This window comes from Podarcis cretensis (genome assembly GCF_951804945.1).
Source record: "Podarcis cretensis genome assembly, chromosome: 5".
Taxonomy (NCBI): Eukaryota; Metazoa; Chordata; class Lepidosauria; order Squamata; family Lacertidae; genus Podarcis; species Podarcis cretensis.
This window is the reverse complement of record NC_137174.1, coordinates 26,412,925-26,432,855: the sequence shown is the minus strand read 5'-3', so window position 1 is coordinate 26,432,855 and position 19,931 is coordinate 26,412,925. Positions and strand designations below refer to the sequence as shown.

At 44.5% G+C, this 19,931-nt stretch overlaps 3 long non-coding RNA genes across 3 annotated transcripts in view; 2 read left to right on the top strand and 1 right to left on the bottom strand.

The window, feature by feature from the left end:
* LOC307215980 overlaps positions 1–19,931 on the top strand; it is a 61,728-nt gene that overhangs the window by 3,162 nt on the left and 38,635 nt on the right. The window lies entirely within an intron of this gene.
* LOC307216006 overlaps positions 1–19,931 on the bottom strand; it is a 51,284-nt gene that overhangs the window by 21,695 nt on the left and 9,658 nt on the right. The gene's annotated exons all lie outside the window — the stretch shown is intronic.
* On the top strand, positions 4,391–8,617 carry LOC307216165. The gene is made up of 3 exons (XR_013838967.1): positions 4,391–4,459; positions 7,112–7,265; positions 8,500–8,617. It is a non-coding gene; the product is annotated as an uncharacterized lncRNA (long non-coding RNA).

Sequence of the window (19,931 nt, the reverse complement as noted above, 5' to 3'; positions counted from 1 at the left end):
TGACCTACAGCTTTCAATGTACACACCAGCAGCGCTAGGTATATGGAGTGGAGGGGGCTTAAGCTCCCCCAATATTGAGGGGGGCCACCACCCCCTGCTGCCGCTGGGTGCTACTGAGCACCCCAGCCCCAACCTCTGCCCAGCAGCCCAGGAGCCAGGCTGTGGCCGGGACAAGTGAGGCAACCATCACCCACGCTTGTCCCAGCCGCTGCTGAGTTTTGACTCTGTAAAAAAGAACTTTGGGTGCTGGGTGGAACCCGGTGTGCAAACAGTGGATTCTGGGCTACTTGTCAGCATGTTTAAACCCTGTCTTCACTGGTGCACTGTCTGTAGACTTGTAAATAAATGCAAATGTTACAAAACCCCAATACTGTATGCCTCGTGCCACCTCCTTCCAAAGGAAACCATACCTGGATAAGCTCTCCAGCCCTGGAGCTTCTCAGAGAAGTGGAGGGAGAATAACAATATTGCAGAAGCCTCTTAGGACTGGGCTCTTGGATTATTATTAATATTGGCAAGGTACAGGCGGCTTTCAAAAGAACAATGCTCTAATGTTTGTGAACTCATTAAAAAATCCATCTGCTGGGTGGCTTCTGCAGATCAGAGAGAGCAGAATCAATAGGCACACACACAAAAAATAGAACTTAAGAACAGGAAACACAATTTGAGTTGAGTTCTGCTTTTCAATGTGGGAATTGTTTCAAAAAGCTCATTTACAAATATATATATGGCTGTGGTGAGCAGCCTTTTGCAGTAGGTGCACACACACATATTTTTCAAAGGACTTGTGGGGATCAAATTGCGTCTGATGAAAAACACAACATAAAACGTCTTGTGCCTGTGGCTTCGTCATGCTGGCCATATGACCCAGAATCTGTCTGCGGACAAAAGTCGGCTCCCTTTGCCACAATCCCAGAGTTGTTCATGACTGGACTTAACGGTCAGGGGCCCCTTTACCTTTACCCCTCTCTCTATGAGCTCTGCCACACTTTCACTCGTGCCATGCCTGGAAAGCATGGATCTGGGCCATTTTCCCACTTCACCTGCACTTTCTAGGCATGGCTGTGAGCAGCTTTCCTCTTGCCCCACTCCTTTCCTAGGGAAAACCCACTCTTTGGCGACACACTGGAACAAACTGCAATCCAGGGGAAATCTGGAATGATCGTTTGCTCCAACTGAGTGCTAAAGAGCAGTTTTCCCCAGGTGAAAGCAGCAGGACAACAGGAAGTGTGGACAGGGACAAATAGAAGAGGACACCTTCACCCTGGTATTGCTCCCCTTTATTACATACACAGCCCTACAAGACAACAACAAGAACCCACCGACAGCATACAAACTGATATGGCTCACTTGACCCAACAATCCCTCCCTCCACACACGTGCAAACAAGCCGCGCTGCAGTCAGCAGAAGGTAGCCAGCTAGGCCCAGGACCACCCCCCAACCTCTCTCAATACCCATGAAAACTAATAAAGGAATAGAAAGAGAACCTACCCACGTGACACTGACACAAAACCTCTCACACACACTAAGCAAAAGAACGAAAGTTTTATTACCCACCTTCCCTCCTTCCCCACTCTCCCTCCCTCTCTCTTTTCTCCCCCTCCCCTCCCCTGCCCTTATACCGTATACAAAATCAAAGTCTCACATTGAATATGACTGATGTGTAGAAAAGACTTTATGATGTGAAAATAGAGATGGTGTATGTACCTTGTAAAACCCCACTCCCCATCTTAATACAGTACAGTCATACCTCAGAAGTTGAACAGAATCCGTTCCGGAAGGCTATTCAACTTCCAAAATGTTTGGGAACCAAGGCATGGTCCTGCAGCCAGTCGGAAGCCGCGGAAGCTGTGTCAGACATTCAGGTTCCAAAGAACGTTCACAAACCGGAACAATCACTTCAAGGTTTGCGGCGTTCGGAAGCCAAAACGTTTGTCTCACAAGGCGTTTGACTTCGAGGTATGACTGCATCTTAATAAAAATATTTTTAAAAAAGGAGGAAGTGGGGATAAGGCCTTTCCCTCAACATGGCCTGAGGGAAGATTAGAAGCTGTCGCCTCTGCTTTTACTCACCAGAATTATCCATCCATGCTTTGATTAAGATATGGTTAGTTCAAACCAGCCAGGATCGATGATCCATGGTGTGTGTGCCTGGCTTCTTCACTAACCTTAGTTTACTAACCCAAGTTCAGGCTTAGGCTGTGTATACCCTACTCTATTCTCTGGCTCCACTGCCCCCCCCCCCACTGCAGATTGTAGCAGTATCTACAATCCATATCTGGTCGTTTCTTGAGAAAGGCTGCTGTTTGATGTGTTTTCTCTCAAACCAGCTTCCCTCCGATTAAAAAATGTAAGCTACACTCGGTTTGCAGTTGAGCTGAGGTGTGTACACTTTTGAGATGCCATGGTGTACATGTAGATGGCAACTTCATGAATGAGTTTGGGGGTTGCAGGCATGGGAAAATCTAATAGGTGATGTGCAGGGCTTTTTTCCAGCCAGAACTCGCCAGAACCCAGACCCGGCATCTCTTAGGTGGGCACCATTGCCATTATAAGAGAACAAGAGAGGCATTCATGGTGAGTTCTGGCACCCTTTTTTCTTGAAAAGTTGTGCTGGTAATGTGCATCAGGCAAAGCCATCCCTGCCCCCTCTCAGGTGTGTACAGCAATGTGCAAAAGCCCCTAGAAATGGGCCGGGGGACCAAATCGACCATGTTGCATTTTAAGCCATTAATAGCCTTTATATGAATTTCTGGTTAGTTCATAAATGGAAACAGATGTTTCTGATCTCCTCACAGCTGTGCCAGAGAAGGAGGGCAGGCACATGAGCTTTGAGGCTGCCTCAAGCTCATTCACGTAAAGCTTAGCAACTGTTTCGGGTTCCATCTGAATTAGCTTGAACCAGCCCACTGAGCTTCTGTCATTTGGAGATACAGTATTCAATTTCTCATTGTCAGAAACACTTCTAACTGGGGGCTGCCATCCAGTGGTACTCCTGGTGGTTTGTGGAAGACTTCTGAGATGCAGTGCTCCCTGAATTCAGTAACAGCTTACGACAAACATGAAAAGTGTTGTGGCAATCACGGTTCTATTCCACACACACACACACACAAACACTGTTACCCTTACAGAATGGTACAGTGCGGCACTGTTTCACTAGCTGTGAAAACAGCTGTTATTGCAGAACCATCTCCCCATGATCCATTATGAAAATTGTACGAAGGTTGGGTGGAAGAACATACTGTTGCATAGAAGAGGAGATTCGGTATGGCACAGCTGGGGTCTGAGCACAGCAACCACCCACCGCTGCATGAACTATGAGGCTTCCTCTGTTACTTCTTAATAGATATTGGAAATCAATAAAATAAAACCCTCCCACTAAAATTAGGACTGATTAAATACTATGGCAACAGTATGGGATCCTCAGCTGTTACTGCATTTGAACAATAAGGCAAATTGGGCTTAAATGGGTCCAGGGTTATTTATTGCTCCTTGTTCAAAAGTGTTGCATGGACCAAGTCCTTCTTCACAGCTTGCTATGGGCGTAAGCCATGATGCAAGGACTGGCAGAGACTGGCTGTTTATGCCTCTGCACTGTAGCATCAGCAATGTTTTTGTTTTCTAGCCTGACCCTCGACATGTCTTTTAAGTGCATGTAGGTCAGGAGTAGGCAACCTAAGGACCAGGGGCCAGATGCGGCCCAATCGCCTTCTCAATCTGGCCTGTGGACAATCCGGGAATCAGCGTGTTTTTACATGAGTAGAATGTGTGCTTTTATTTAAATTGCATCTCTGGGTTATTTGTAGGGCATAGAAATTCATTCATTCCCCCCCCCCCAAAAAAAAAATAGTCCGGCCCATCACATGGTCTGAGGGACAGTGGACTGGCCCATGGCTGAAAAAGGTTGCTGACCCCTGATGCAAGTAGTTGCAACACAGGCCTTGTACTTTGCAGCAATAACATTGCTTAGAGTTTGGGGTGGGGGAGGAATTAGGCTGTATGCAAGATCCTTTTAACTCCTGGATCCAGGAAGTGTTAAAATATAACCAGGCTGTGTTGAGGTGATCTCCTGGGCGATGGGCCATTCAGAGAACAAACAAAAGCAGGCTTTGTGAGAGATGACAAGTGGTTGGGGCCCCTCCTTCAACTCAGAGATAGCTAGAAGAACAAAGCCTGAGTTGAGAGTTGAGAGTGAAGGGATGTGACCTAGAAATAAAGCAGAAAGCTGGAGAGAGAGGCAGAGCAATGTTTGATTTCTGTTTTAATCCAAGGCTGTGGCTATGGGAGAAACAAGACTCTCTGAATCACAGAATCATCAAGTTGGAAGGGAGCTCAAGGGTTTATGCCTCTGCACTGTAGCATCAGCAATGTTTTTGTTTTCTAGTTGAGATGCAGGAATCTCAACTAAAGCATCCATGACAGATGGCCATCAGACGGAATCAGTTTATTCAGAAACAGGTTAAAGTGGGGGTTCTTAAATATCTCCGTGAAGAAGTTTTGACTGAAACACAGCATTGTGCTTTTTTAGAGTAACCATCAAGCTATAACCCTCACTGAGTGTGTTTAAGTAAACTTCCAGTTTTGTTTACAAAATGCTTCATTGTTACTTTGATCCTCTGGGTTGAAGGATAAGTGGCCATAGGTTTCCCCTTCAAATTATTAACGATCTTTGCTGCTGAATATTAGAAAATGCTCCCACATACAGATAATATCAAACCTCTCAAGTATTACTGACAGGGTGTGTCTAGGTTTTCCAGCACCCAAATCTGGTCACATTACCTCATTCCCGTCTTTATTGAGGGAGGTTGCCACACACACCAACACACTACCTTCGTGTTTTGTATGGCACAGATTCACGTGTCAATCCCTTTGCACACGTATTAGGGAGTAAACCTCATGGAACAATGTGGGATTTTGAATAATATATGCCCAAACAGGATATAGTAAGAGCTGGGGAGCAGGTGGTGCTGTGGTCTAAACCACTGAGCCTCTTGGGCTTGCTGATCGGAAGGTCAATGGTTCAAATCCATGTGATGGGGTGAGCTCCCGTTGCTCTGTCCTAGCTCCTGCCAACCCAGCAGTTCGAAAGCAAGTAGATAAATAGGGAAGGTAAACGGCGTTTCCGTGCGCTCTGGCTTCCGTCATGGTGTTCCACTGTGCCAGAAGCGGTTTAGTCATTCTGGCCACATGACCCGGAAAACTGTCTGTGGACAAACGCCAACTCCATTGGTCTGAAAGCGAGATGAGCACCGCTCCCCATGGTTGCCTTTGATTGGACTTAACCGTCCAGGAGTCCTTTACCTTTTACCTTTATAGTAAGAGCTTTTCAACAGTGGAACAGATTCCCTCAAGAGGTGGTGGATTCTCTTTCCTCGGAGCTTTTAAAGCAGAGGTTAGATGGCATAAGGGCCAGAATAGTAGTTGGGCAATATGCAATAGTTGTGCTAGCTTCCAGATGCCTCCAGGCACCTCCTTTTCCTTTCAGTTTCTCACGTGGCTCTATAAATTTGGAGCAAATAGTGCTTTTGCCAAAAATTATTCCTGTCCCCAAATTTCCTGCTTCCAGAATCTGGAGTAGCTCAACCATTACAAACAGCCACTGCAAGGGTTTACAGAAGATTCCTCCTCATGCTTTCAGGGCATATTAGAAGACCCATATTTTCGCACACAATTATTGGTGAATAGGGCAGAAGATTGATTAACTCCATTAGGGAGTAGTTAATGGATGGGCTAGTCTGGTTTTTCTTTGCTTCAGTTGTGTATGGTGAAAATTCTTGGCAGCACAGGGGATATTAACAGAGACACAATGTTCAGCCAGGCCCCACTCCAGCTGTAGTTGTGCGCAATTAGTGCATAGCTAATGACGGCTCTAGAGGTGGATATGTGGATTCCTGTTTGCAGCAAAAGATGTACCTAGATTCTAGGCAGTTCAACTGGACCCACATAAGCAGTGCACTATGGATACACATCCAGACACTTGCAAAGTCTGCAGAGTTCTGCCAAACTCTGATCTTTTGCTGCCTATTGTAAGCTTTAAATCATAGGTAGGCAAACTAAGGACCCGGGGCCGGATTCGGCCCAATCGCCTTCTAAATCCGGCCCACGGATGGTCTGGGAATCAGTGAGTTTTTACATGAGTAGAATGTGTCCTTTTATTTAAAACGCATCTCTGGGTTATTTGTGGGGCCTGCCTGGTGTTTTTACATGAGTAGAGAAAGAGCGGGCTCTTTGAAAATGTGCATCAATCTATTTGGTTTTCTAGTAAGGGGGGCGTTCTTTCTTTTCCATAGTTATTGCAATTTTAAAACCATACATATTAAGGAGAAGAAGCAGGAGGCAGGGGGAGAGAGATCCACAGTGCTTCATTTATAGAAAACGACAACTATTTAAATAGCTTCTACCTTTGCCCAGAAGCATATAACCTCCTCTCCCTTTATTGGCTTTCCCCCCTGTGTTTCATCAGCACATCTCAGCATTGATTGCAATCTATAGACTGCAAGGTCTAGATTAAGAGTCACATGACTTTTAGCCTCTGGGCAATGCATTCAGCCATTATCGGTTGTCCATCCAAGCAAAGAGAAGCCTTCCTGTGTTACCAGGAGCCTTTGGGAATACGTTAGCCTTGAATCTCGCCTCTGAAATGCTGGAAAAAAATAAATAAGGTGCCACCCTTTTTTTTTGTCTGTGCAGATGGAAGTTCTGCATCGAGCAAGAGCAGCTTAAAGGGGAGACTCTTTATGAATCAAATGAATTGGTAAAGCTCCTTAGCCTAAAACTCCAAATGAATAATAAAAAGTCTAGCTTCATCACTAACATATGAGCCAGAAATTGGGAGTTTTTCATATAGCAGGAGACATCAACCGCATCCAATGATTTCATACCATGAGTGCTTCATAAGGTAAGCCAGAAATCAGAAGAGCAGGGGCTGCCCTGTTCATTTTGAGTATGAAAATATTTCATGCAAAGATGCTAATTTTGGGGTGGGGCTGGGATGATGACAACTGACTGGTGCACTTTTACAAAACAGTATCAGGTTTCCTATTGAAAATTCTTGCTCTTTGTTTAAATTATTGATTTTTTTTGTTTGTTTTTGTACTACACTCCCCATAGTGCCCCAGGTTTACATTTAAAATGAAGCTCCTCTTCCACTCGAGCCAGCAGACTTGCTAAAGTTGTAGCCACAGCAAGCTGAGAAAGGTTCCAATTAATAGTGGGAAACTGGAATCCTCCTGGTCAGGAGACCTTCTCATGAATGAGCACCCGAGTAAGAGTCCTGCTTATTCGTATTATGCTTCTCTAACAGCCTTCCTCAACCTGGTGCCCTCCAGATGTTTTGAACTACAACTCCCATGATGCACAACCACACTGGCTATTCTTGCTGGGGCTCATGGGACACACAGTCAAAAAACTGTGGAGAGCACCGGGTTGGGGGAGCATTTCCTATCAGTTTTATACTAGTTGAACTACCATTCCTTTCTCCACAGAATCCTGGGAATTGTAGTTCAGCAAGCCTGTTGAAAACTCTGTTAGAAATTTCTAGAGACTGCTGCACTCCTTTACAGAACTACAGTTCCCAAGGTCCACCCCCCCCCCCAGGGAACAGTAAATAATTATTAACACTGTTTGTCTGTAGAGCACATATGCCTCAAGAAGAAAAAGCCATGGGGATTTTCCTCTAGCGAATTCAACAGCATAGTCTCTTCTTACAGCTACATTTCTCTGTTTTCCTAATGACATAATTAATGTGTGATAAATGTTGAGAAAGTCGAGGAGGGGGGAAGGCAGGCAAGTAGCTTTGAAAATAGTTCCGACCTTGATTTTGGGAATCACGTTTGGGATGATTCAAGGCCCTTTTACTTCCGTCTGTTGTTCACAGCAGTGGGCACACAAAAAAATAAATAGAAGTGCTTTGACGGTGGGGTTGCTGCTTGGCCCAGTCCCACAAGTAACCTTCAGAAAAGGGAGATTGCACAGAATAAAGGGGATCACAGAAGATGCTCCTATGTTTTGCCCAGTAGCACTAGTGGTAAGCAGGGGAAGGAGACCCAAGCAGCACCTTGGGATCTAAGGTCTACAGCTGTTCTCCAAGCCTATAGCATCGTCTCAGGCCAGCCTAAGAGCTATAGCTTCGAGGAGGAAATGGCTGGTTCTGCACAACATGGAGTCTCTGTGCTGTAAGGATGGGGAGAACTAAGAGGCATCAGCCACAGAAGCTTCCATTAATATCCCCCTCAGCCCTGAGCCAATTTCAACCGAATAATAATAATAATAATAACCGATGAAACACATCAGAGGCAGCCTGAACCAGCTGTGGGAAAGTGAGGCACCATTTTGAATAAGGCTACCTACCGCCACAACCTGTCAGGGATGACAACTGATAGCCAATTGTTTGGACTTATTTAAGTCAGCTAGAAAAGAGAGGGAATGATGGGCTCATGATGACCAGCTGGGTGACTGATGGAGCCCAGCTCTGCTACAAAGAAATCTTCTCCTTGCAGATATTTGGAGTGATGGCAACACCCACTTCTGACGGATCCGTCGAGAAAATGTTGGGAAATGTGCATCTGTGTTTATTTTTACAACATGATAGCTTTCTATAAAGGCCCTTTCTAGACAGCCTGCAAGACTTTCACCATGGAAACCATTAGGCTTGGCAATTTATTTTTGTAGCTGTTAAAAGATCTGCATCACCCGGGCTCTGAATTTTTATACTGATTCAGCTGGAAATTGAGCAGCAAGAGGAATAAAAACTCCCTCCCTTAGTGCATTCAACTAAAACTATCCATGCCATGACATTTTGTTCAACCTTAGTATTATTTCCCCATACATGTCACCTCTCCCCTTATGGATGACACAGTCAAGTTGTTACCTTTTGCATTTATTTATAAGCAAAGAAAAGAAAATGGAGAGGCTTTCATCTTCTTGGCAACTGCATCCTCTGACCTGGTTTCTCCTATATGTGAGGATACATAGAATGATCAAGGACCGTATATGCTGCTGAAGTGCGCAAAATGCAGGATGTAGAAACAGCCACAGAAGTCACACCATCCTGGGAATCTCAGCATTTTTAAAAAGAGCAAGTTTCCAGTCCCTATGGCCATGAAGATACACTTTAAAATGCACAGGAAATACTTCCTGGAATCTCAGAAGCTTGAAGGGGAGGTTGAAATGTAGTTTCAGGTCAGACACAGAATGTCAACACTCTGCACGGCTCCTCATCCCTCCATACAGCTGGCAAAATCAGAGATTGTGCATAGGATGCAAACTGCAGAAATGTCCAGAATTCATTATACAAAATAAGACAGATTACCGAATTTTCATAATTTATACCAGACGCAGAATTCAGCTTTCCTTGCTGCAGGGTTCAGATTGCCAATGTAACAAATTTATTATTATCATCCATTTTGCACATGGCCCAAACCATGGTGTCTTTATCTATACGCTTTTCTTTTATTTGCCTTGCGTACTCAAAGAGACTACTCAACAGAGATACTGCTTTGTGCATGTTCAGATGCATTCTTCCATATACCCTGGAGTGTTGGGGAAAGGACTCGGGGATTATAGTTAGGCTTTACTCACTGGCTGTTCTTCCTCACAAGAAACAGAATCATCAGCATTCAAAGAAGACAGTGAGAGAATGCTTCTAAATCCTCCCAAACCAAAAGATTTTTTTTTCTCCACCCGGTCATTCGTTGGGTTTGTTATGCTCCCAATAAGCAGCTTTTGTGGTCATTACGGGTCCCTACTGTGCTCTGAAATTTACTCATCCAGATAAGCTGTTTACTGCATCCTGAATGCCATAACCTTCTCCCATGACCTTAATCATTCTAATGAACAGTCTATGTTGGAAAGGGAGTCATTTTCGCAGTCTTTTAGGCTTGGCTGCAACCAAACATACCTGCAAAATGCCTTTCAAAGGGGTCCCACCCTCTTAATTCACCTGCACCCTTTACAGTTTGGTTCCTAATGGGAACGCCATGCTCAGTTCACGCCTGTGAGTCCACCTCCAAAACGTTGCCATCTGGATTCTTAGAGCTCAGGGGAAGGGGACCTGAGGTCACAAACCTGAAACATGCTCTTAACCTTTCATGTTAAGATGGGATATTGCTCTTAAAAAAAAATTTTAAAAAATTGAGTGCAAGCACTTTGGAGGTGCTAAGGCATCGTTTGTTGTTCTTCCTCTGCCTGCCTCCCCTGCTCTTCTGAAGCAACAGAGATGCCAGGCTAGCAGATCTGCAGCAGTGAATTAAATGTACTGACACGGTAATAATACTCAGTGCAGATGAACCTGCAAGAGCCAGCCTCCACTTCTGCAGTGCTGCAATGAATGGGCTCCTTGTGACTTTCACAGAGCAGCCACTGCAGCACAAGAAAACAGAGAGGTGTGTTGCTTGCCAAAAGCTGATTAACAAGCAAATAGAATATAGATGGACATGGGAATGCAAAAAGAGAGGGGGGGAAACACTGGGTGAAGGATGCTCCCCCAAACACCTTTAGTTTAACTGCTGAGCAGGACAGAGAGAATGCATAGCACCCTATGGCATCTTAAAGACTAATGTAATTGTTGTGAAAGATGAGCTTTTGTAGACGTGATGATAATTGTGTACACTGATTTTCCCCACCCCTCCCGGGCCTTCAGCATCTCCTGGCAATAAGAAATGTGCCGGCCTTTTAAGACACCGTGGATTCTTCACTGCCTTTGTTAAGACACACCAAGATTAAGGCTCTCTTTTGGAATAAGCCACAGAAAAATGATCATGCAGTCAGCAAAGAGAGGGTTAAGATTCCTTTCTCTTCTTGCTGTAACCCGCTCTCCTCCGAACAGGACCTGACAGCGAGTTGGTGTGAGTTTGCATTTCCCCTTCAAGCTGAAATTTAATCCCACGAAACATTAATATCTCTGGAACCAGCAATGGCGGTGGGGAGATTTGCAAAGAAATGTTTGCTGACTCATGAAAGCTGGTAGATCTTGTTCTCTTGGAGAAATAATAAGAGCCGGTTTCCCAATGTCTGCCTGTTATACGGTGGAATGGGACGAATGAACACATCAGGTTCTGAGGTATTCTCAAAACAGTCAAATTGGAGTTGCAAATGAAATGCTTGGGCCAGATTTATGCTGGAAATTTATATGGTGATCATTTCCTCTTCCCGGGGAAATGTAAAGAGTTGAGCTCTGTGAGGTGGAAGAAGCCAGGGGGCTCGTAACACAGAAATTCACAACACCTCACCAAACTCCAATTCTGAAGATTATTCAGAGAGAAAAACAGGAAAGGTATAAAAGCTACGTTTGTGCATTTGTGCTGTTTGTTGCTATTATTGAAGTTACTGGGTAGGTACGTCTAAGCCACAGAGCCGGAAGGTAGGATCAAACTGTGGGCCTCCACACTTAAGTAGACATAGCCAAGGTTGTTTTGGGAATGACTGATCTAGGGCAAGCCGGCATGGTTTGTGACTCACTGAGCCAAATGCAGACAAGCAGCCGAATACTTGGGTGTTCCTGGTGATTGACAATCCACACTATTTTGGCAGTGCCCAGCAGGCAACAAACATTGGGGCTTGACTGTGCAAGGCTGACGTAAGGAAATAAGGTAAAAGACACCTACTTCTTGGGAGAAAAGCAATGACAAACCTAGACAGCATCTTAAAAAGCTATGGTTTTCCCAGTAGTGATGTATGGAAGTGAGAGCTGGACCATAAAGAAGGCTGATCGCCAAAGAATGGATGCTTTTGAATTATGGTGCTGGAGGAGACTCTTGAGAGTCCCATGGACTGCAAGAAGATCAAACCTCTCCATTCGGAAGGAAATCAGCCCTGAGTGCTCACTGGAAGGACAGATCCTGAAGCTGAGGCTCCAATACTTTGGCCACCTCATGAGAAGAGAAGACTCCCTGGAAAAGACCCGGATGTTGGGAAAGATGGAGGGCACATGGAGAAGGGGATGACAGAGGACAAGATGGCTGGACAGTGTTCTCGAAGCTACAAACATGAGCCTGACCAAACTGCGGGAGGCAGTGGAAGACAGGAGTGCCTGGCGTTCTCTGGTCCGTGGGGTCACAAAGAGTCGGACACGACTACATGACTAAACGACAACATATAACACTATGCAAAGCTTGGCTAGTCACAACCCATACAGACCTGCTTATCATCCATAAATAGCCCTTGTTTATATGGATACCGAATGCAAGGGTTGTTTGGGATGGAAACTCTTGTGCTGACCCGTAACCCTTATGCTGCAGTTTTCTTGTAGCACATTGTAAAATCCACCATCTAGTCCAACCCCCTGCCATGCAGGAATATGAAGCTTTCCCAGACGGGGCTCGAACCTGCAACCTTGGCATTATCAGCACCATGCTCTAGCTAGCTGAGCTATCCAGCTGATCAATATGCCAAGGTCACTCACCTGAGATAAAACTGGCAAATCTAGAGCCTTGACTAAGCAAGGGCTCTCCCTTTTCTCTCTCGCTTGCAGTGCTTCACTGCCGAACATGTTAATCACTGCCGAGACTGAAATAACCTAAGGGAATATCATCCCAGAATTATGTATTCCATTAACAAGCCTTCTACTTTAAGTCTGTATGCAATATTCAGAAGTAACAGAGTGAGAACTTCTCTCCTGATTTGATTCTCCATCTTTCAGACTCAGCAGGTTGAGAATTTGGAGGATGCCCATTTTAAAAAGGAAAGATTCTGGATGAGATTCACTGAAAAATTGACATCTCTGAGGGAGCCATGCCTGTGCCACTCAATACCAGCTAAAAATGTCAATGTCCCTATTCAATCTGCAGCTGTGTGTATTTACTGATGTAATTGAAAGTCCAGCCAAACCAAAAAAAGAAAAGAAGAATAAGAATAAGTAAGAGTGAATGTTTTTCAGTTTTGGTTTATGATACGCAAGGACATTTAATTTCAAACACAAATACTTGTTTGTTTTCGGGGACATGGCTACCACTGTGAAAATGTATTAATTCTTTATGAACAATCCAGATTTGGAATCAGATCTGCTTAGTCTCTAAGTGGGCTATTGACACCCTCGTTTTCTGCACAGGCATCCTATAGAGAGGCCCAGCTAAGCTGAGCAAGATTCCGGAGGCAAAATGTACCTTTATATGCAAGCTGAAGCAAAATTTGTCACTGACATGATAAAGGGGAGTTAACATTTCCTTTTGTTGACCCCAGCATCAGCAAGGGTGCATATGCACAGTTGCCTATCAGGCTGTAAGAAGCAGTCTGGTCAGCCAAAAGTTTGTCTGGACACAAGTTGTCTCCAGATTACCAGCATTTTCCAGAGGGCATCAAGTGTATACCAAAAATTTAGGTTTGCAAAATTGATGTGGATTATATCACTCTGCTGCCCTGACATAATTCTTTCCACTCAAAAATAAAATAAAAAATAGACTGTTTGCAGTTAGGAAAGTGACAGGAAAATGCACTGCGAAGTGTGATATTTACAAATGATTAGCAGGAAGATGCGGAAACAATCATGATGAATGCTTGTTGCCCTCTAACCTCCCTGCTGACAAATCAGGACAAATGTTCAATAAAGACCAGCCATAGGACCTGCACTCTCTGCATAGAATCGGAGGGTTGGAAGTGTTGAATAGTGGAAAAGACGGACAAAGGGCACAGCTCTGTTGGATTCACAGCTCTTTATTGCAGCAGTTAGAACTGCTTCTGGAATCAGACTGACTGCAACCTAGCTGGCTGCTTTATATAACACTAAGTAACTTCAAACAGTAACAACTCACAACTAGCTAACCAATCAGGAGCGACAGTTTTCAATCCTTCATTTACATACTGGTGGCCCTGAGTGAGAACTGCCACTAATCTTAATACATAACAGGAAGGGACCCCAAGAGTCATCTAGCTCAACCTCCTGCAATTCACGAGTCCCAACTAAAGCATTCATGACAGGTAGCAATCCAACCTCTGCTTAAAAACCTCCAATGAAGGAGAGTCCACCAGCTCCCGAGGGAGACCGTTCCACTGTCTAACAGCTCTTACTGTCTCTTTCTGATGCTGGAATCTCTTTTCTTGTAACTTGAAGCCCATGGTTTGAGTCCTACCACAGCTGTCATCATTAGCCAGTGGTGACACATCAGAGAGAATCCTCATTTCAGCCCCACCACCATTTTGCAATTTAATGCCCAGTTCACTTTATGCCTTTGTGTGTTGAACACCCGAAGAAAGCTCATATGCTGGTTGTTTGTGTGCCCTGAGCAAAGGGCAGCTGTTTATTTAGCACACCCCTACTATTCCCCCACTGTAACACATTACCAGCCTGACTCGCTGGATGGATAACAGCACTGCACCTGAACTCTGATCCCGTGTGCTATTTAACGCCGTGAAGTTTAAAGGTAAATGTTCGACAGTGGGAGGTTCATGCTTGGAATACTTCTCGCGGAATGAAAGTCTGCCCAAAAGTTAATTGACTCTACAAATCATCTGTAGCTCAGTGATTAACAGGCACTAACTAACAACATCAGAACAGCAAGACGAAGGAGGCATTGGAGCTTCAAGGCGGCATAGGGATGGATGAAGAATTAGACTGATTTTAATTATCTATGCAAATTGCACTTGACATCTAGAAATCCAGAAGGCTGAAAGCAAAAATGTGAACTCAACATATCATTCCATTAATCAAATAGGTTAAGCCCGGTGTCTTAAGTGATTAATTAGAGCCGGTGCCAACCCACTGAGGGCATGGTCTTGGTTGTGTGATGTTTATCTGCAGGAATCTCCCTGGTTGCACAGCTCCATTTGCAATGAGGGGTTCTGGGCTGGGCAGACTGAAAACTCACTCCTGGAATTGCCTTCTTGCTTTTTGAATAAGTAAGGGTTGACCAAGACCAATATAATGGACATCCAGTGTGCTCAACAACAGCCCAGGCTTTGTGGTGATAAAGGCTTAGAACTGGGAAACACACAAAATCGGGCCTCAGCAACTTGCAATCCAACCTACCACTCCCTGGGTCCGAATTAATCTCTTTTTTTGTTTTTGTTTTTCTGACACTGCAAAAACTGGGGAATTACCATGCATCTGGTAACCCACAATACATAGCTGATAGGCTGAACTGGTCAAAAATCATATTGTCCAATCGTTAATAATCAATGGGATTCCCTTGTAGTCATGAAACACAATTTTTGCAGATACCAGAACAGAGAGACTTGTAGCACCTTAAGGTAAAGGTAAAGGGACCCCTGACCATTAGGTCCAGTCGTGACCGACTCTGGGGTTGCAGCGCTCATCTCGCTTTACTGGCCAAGGGAGCCAGCATACAGCTTCCGGGTCATGTGGCCAGCATGACTGAGCCGCTTCTGGTGAACCAGAGCAGCGCACGGAAGCACCGTTTACCTTCCCGCCGGAGCGGTACCTATTTATCTACTTGCACTTTGACGTGCTTTCGAACTGCTAGGTTGGCAGGAGCAGGAACCGAGCAATGGCAGCTCACCCCGTTGGGGGGATTCAAACCGTCGACCTTCTGATGGGCAAGTCCTAGGCTCTGTGGTTTAACCCACAGTGCAGACAGATAGGTTTCTGTGTCTGCCATAAGCTTTTGTGGACTAGACCACACTTCAGATAAATGCATGGCTTTGTGTGCACGCACGCACATATGTATGTATACTCAAACCTGGATGCATTTGCTAGTCTTTAAAGTGTCAAGATTGTTGCTTTTCTCCACAACAGAGGAAGAAAGTCTGCCGCTCTGGATTTCTGTGTAAAGAGCACAATAATATGTTTTCTACAGCCCTGGTCAGAAAATTTGTGCAAGGATCAAGGGGGTGTGTGTGTTTGTCATTTATCTCCCTCTCCCAAAAGATCTGCCAAGAAGGCCTCATTGCCATAGCTACCACACCCCTGTTGACACTCTCCTTCTTGTGTATGTGTGTGTGGCAGGGAGGGAGAAGTAGAGACATGTGATGCAATTGCCTAGCAACAAGTAGAAGGCTAAGGCCTGGCGAGAGATGCAAGGAGTTTGAGGCTCAGAGGGCCGCCATCTCCCCTCCCCATTGTCTGAAACATTGTCACAACCTGAGTTGGCAACCTGTAATTTTATTTTATTTTTAAATCTTTCTTATTAGAGATTTTTTTTTAAAAAAAATTCAAATTGCTTCAAGGCATGTGTGCTAATTTGAGCAGACAGCACTCCCACAACACTGGTGAAGGCCCCCTTTATGTCAGTTACAACAAAAAGCACAATTTAGGATAACTGCAGATAAGTAATTTTTTTAAATCAATAAAGAAAACTAATATTTCCCCCCATTTTTTCACTGTACAATAGATTTCACCCAGTTGTGCACACACAGATAAAGTCAAATTTCTGTTACTGTCATTAGGCAGGGTAGAAATATTTGCAGCAAATATATGGAAAAATAAAACTGATTATCAAATTACTGGAGTCCTGGAACATTGTCCTTTCATTTATCTCCAGGGTCCTAAGACCCACTGATGAATATGCGGGTTTTCTATATTCATCCTGTATAGTACAACCTGCCTTTAAAATTGGCGCACTTTGCCATTGACCTCTGTGGGGGCAGGATTACACACAACCCTGAAGTTTAACCCACATAATTTAAATATGTATACATGCGTTTAAATTGCTGGTGTTTGCATTGTTCTTTGTAAACTGCTGTGAGGTTACAGAATATGGGTTGCTAACAATTTATTGGCCGATTAGCCCATTCTGAAATTTGTGCAATTTCTGAAGCCACACTTCCCCCCCTCCAAAAAACAAATCCCCCCACACAATGGGAGCCACCATTTTAATTCTTTACAATGGCTCAGAGTGGCACTAGAGTGGGGTGGAATCTGGACATATATAAAAAATGCTGTGAAAATGTTTTTATTAAATGTTTTTAAAAATATATATTGAATTTGCCGTAAACTCACAATCGCCATCTGGTGCCATGTTTGTATAATGCACTTAAAAGCCCAAGGAAACTGTAAGAAACTTAAATGGTACTCACTGAGGTGCTAGAAAGGGGTGGGGCAGGCATCAGCTGTGGGTCCTTCTAGACCCCCAGAAGCTGCCTAAGGATGCTGGGTGCTGATGCAAGCCCTACCTTTGCCCCGGAAAAAGTTTCCTCGTGGCAAAGAGGTGTACACTTGTTATGCAAAATGGTTGGCATCCACTGTTGCTCGTGGGTGTCAGTCCATCAGTCCCCAAGCAAACACAACTGGTCTCTTAAATGCCATCATTCTAGATTCAGTAGCCCTGTTTGCTGCAGATCACAAGTCCATAGTCTTGTTGCTACAATGCTGTAGAAAGTTAGTACATATAGTTTCCCTTCCTTTTGTGGAATATGACTGGAAGATGTAGCTGAAATGCTAGACTAATGAGCCTCATGGACTATCATGGGGTCACATTGTTAGTGAAAGTGCCAGAGTGGTGCATGCTCTAGTTGTCTCTCACTTGGACTACTGCAATGCGCTCTATGTGGGGCAACCTTTGAAGGTGACCCGGAAACTACAACTAATCCAGAATGCGGCAGCTAGACTGATGACTGGGAGCGGCTGCCGAGACCACATAACACCGGTCTTGAAAGACCTACATTGGCTCCCAGTACGTTTCTGAGCACAATTCAAAGTGTTGGTGCTGACCTTTAAAGCCCTAAATGGCCTCGGTCCAGTATACCTAAAGGAGTGTCTCCACCCCCATTCTTCTGCCCGGAAACTGAGGTCCTACGCTGAGGGCCTACTGGCAGTTCCCTCGCTGCGAGAAGCCAAGGGCACCAGGCAGAGGGCCTTCTTGGTAGTGGCACCCACCCTGTGGAACGCCCTCCCACCAGATGTCAAAGAGAAAAACAACTACCAGACTTTTAGAAGACACCTGAAGGCAGCCCTGTTTAGGGACGCTGTTAATGTTTGACAGACTATTGTATTTTAATATTTTGTTGGAAGCCGCCCAGAGTGGCTGGGGAAACCCAGCCAGATGGGTGGGGTAGAAATAATAATAATATATTTATTATTATTATTATTATTATTATTATTATTATTATTATTATTAATCAGTGATATCTCAGCATAATGCAGGAAGTGAATTAGCAAGGGAGATCTTCTTTCCATGGAGCAGGGGAAAGGAAGAGGTAGCAACGGTCAATCATTGCTTTTCTCCTGTTGAAGACCAACTTAATGCATTGCTTCTCTGAATATGCCATCGTACTAACAACTTGCAACCCAGAATCTGAATAATAAAATACCAACAGCAGCAGTGTACCTAAACTCAAGGCACTGTGTTAAGCTTTTCTCTTATCACCTGTGTTCTTGGCTGCCTTCAGCACAGTGGCTCTTGGAAGCCTTCCTCACTAGTCCCCTGTATCTCCAAGTACATAGTTTTTGCTAAACTTTCTGTGAGGTTTAACCCTCAACCAAACCACCGTTCCCTTCCCGTCCAAGGGTTCCATAGATCAGTAAAATCCTATTACCCTCTTCCTGCTCCTCAGCAGTTAGGGTTGTTATGAATAATGTGTGACAGCACAGCTAATGGCTAGGTGGCCATCAGTGCCTTCATTTTGCCCTGAGGACAACTTCCTACTATTTTGCCCTGTGACGGTACCACAGCTAACACTTTTGGTCTATTTGCTCACAGATTTGCACGTTAAATTGCACAATGGCAAAAAGCCATTGGTTTGGGTCCTACCCTCCTGAGCGGGAGAAAACAAGCTTTCTCATCTTCCATGGGACAACCCTTTAGATATTTGAAGATGGCTATCATCTCTCCTCTTATCCAGGATAAACATACCCAACTCCCTCAACCGTTCCTCACAAGGCTTGGTTTCTAGCCCCTTGATCATCTTGGTCACCCTCCTCTGCAAGTGTTCCAGCTTGTTAATCTGCTTTAAATTGTGGTGCCCAACACAGGACACAGGACTCCAGGTGTGGTCTGACCAAAGCAGAACAGAGCTATTACTTCCTTTGATCTGGACGCTATACTTTTGTTGACGCAGTCTAGAACAGCACATACATAATTGCTGCTCTAAAGTGACCTTTGCAAATCTGTCAATCAACTGTAGTGGCGTATTCAGTCCCCAAAAGCTGCATGTAGTATTGCCGAAAAGGGAAACAGCTTTTCCTGGTGCTTTGGCAAACCCAAGGGAAGAAGCAGCTTTCAAGAGGTTGCAGTCCCTTTTTTTTAAAAAAAAAAAAAAGAGATGCTGAAGAGGGGAAAAATACCTTCCAGCGAAGTATCTCAGACATTTCAGATATGCTTTGCAAGGAGCCCATGATATCTCTCTCAAAAATGCAATAGATAGATACATTAGAAATCTGAGTCATCCTAAAGGGCTTTAATGGGCCTCACTGAACAGGCAGGCTGACCAGAGGTTAGGTTTTGTCACATCCTGAATATGATGCAAGCTTGCCATCTGCTGGTATACAGAGGTATTGTAGCAATTGCAAGAATCAATTTATCCAATTTCATAATGCAGATATGTGCAAGGATACACAAGACAGAGAAGAGTTGGTGTGTTCTGATGTGTGTGTTCTAGTGTGCGCGCTGCATGGCACGCACAACTTTGTCCACCAGCACATCACCACTCTTCACCTGCCTTCATCATTGGCCACCTGGGTCAGCTGCCTCAGTCTGCCTAGTGGCAGGGCCGGCTCTGTCTCTTTCACATCATGAAAGCTTCGCTCTCTGGTTTGTTGGAGGTAAATTACTTGCCACAGGCCATTCTGAAGAGTGGTTGCTAGGGCTGCATTTTACAATACTGTTTAGGTGGAACTGAAGTCTCTCTTCAAACAAATGAGTTATTATGATCACATAAATCCCTAAGATGATGGTTGGCATAAGAATAGCTATGGTATTTGGGCAGAAAGGCACATTTCACAGATGTTTTTAAAATTCTTGGTGAGTATACAAATGGAAGCCTTCTTACTTACGGTTCAATATTCCGTTCCTCAAGAACCACACATCATGTACTGTGCATTTTA